Below are 1045 nucleotides of genomic sequence, written 5' to 3' on the forward strand. Positions count from 1 at the left end.
AACGGCGAGTATACCGAGTGCATGCGCAGTGCGTGCTGTGGGGGAGCGACGGAAATACGCAGACTGTAAACAACGTTGCACAACAGAAAATGGAAAAAAAAAAAATGTTTCCCCCCGATTTTATTAGTTTTGAGATCGTTTGGCCCCAAAATCGTAATCATGATCAAATTTCGATTAATTGAGCAGCCTTAATTATAACATAATATTTTTTTGTTCAAATCTGTGCTTGCCAATTTTAAAGGCCATCTCAATATGAACGCATTTCAAATTCTTCGGAGCCAATACCCTTCCAACCCCTTTGGTAGTTTAGGCTGTTCGTTGAACATCCCTTTCTTTTCAAAGGTTTGACCACCAGACCCTTGTTAGATCCGTTCTCCCCGCTCACCAATCAGAGGTTTATCAGTCGGTTTTCCTTTAACAAAGGAAAGAAACACCACGTTTCCCTTAAATGCCCAACTTTTTCTTTTTCTTTAATTAACTTCTTTAACCAGTTATTTTGCCTGCACTTTTGTTTTTCTTACCAACAATTTAGACTTTTTTAAAAGTACAATACTTACCTCTGAGTTAGCAAATCTAAAACCTATTTTGAATCGAAGCAGTGTGATTGCCTAACACCACTGCAGTTAACTCACCATGAATAATCACAACACTTATCCAGAACAGGTTCAAACTAAAACAAATACGCTGATTTTAGTGCCGTCTGGGCACAATTGTGAGGCCATAAGGATCCATCAATGAGCATTGTTTGAGAACCAGGGCACGTTTACGACGCCGTGTCGCTTTGTTCGTGCAGTGAAACACCGGGCATGGAAACGAAGGGGCAATGTCATGCTACCGTTGGTTATGCGCCACCAACATTAACGCTGGCCTGAAAGATGAAAGGAGGAGAAGAGCAATGTTTAACAAATCTGAAGGGAAAAAAAAAACCCTGGCTACTGTATTTTTCTCAGAGAAAGAAGACAAATATTAAGGGTGCAATGGGAACTTAGGACACTTGCTGAACCTATATTAAAAACACAAGTGAAGCTAAAAAAATTAAACCTGA

General features: G+C 39.8%; 1 protein-coding gene across 2 annotated transcripts in view; it reads right to left on the reverse strand.

Annotated features, from left to right (window-relative positions):
• The window catches only part of hp1bp3 (heterochromatin protein 1, binding protein 3), a 9500-nt gene that overhangs the window by 4791 nt on the left and 3664 nt on the right, over window positions 1–1045 (reverse strand). The gene's annotated exons all lie outside the window — the stretch shown is intronic.

The sequence above is a fragment of the Morone saxatilis genome, unplaced genomic scaffold (assembly GCF_004916995.1).
Source record: "Morone saxatilis isolate NCDOM2014 unplaced genomic scaffold, NCSU_SB_2.0 Contig18, whole genome shotgun sequence".
Lineage (NCBI taxonomy): Eukaryota > Metazoa > Chordata > Actinopteri > Moronidae > Morone > Morone saxatilis.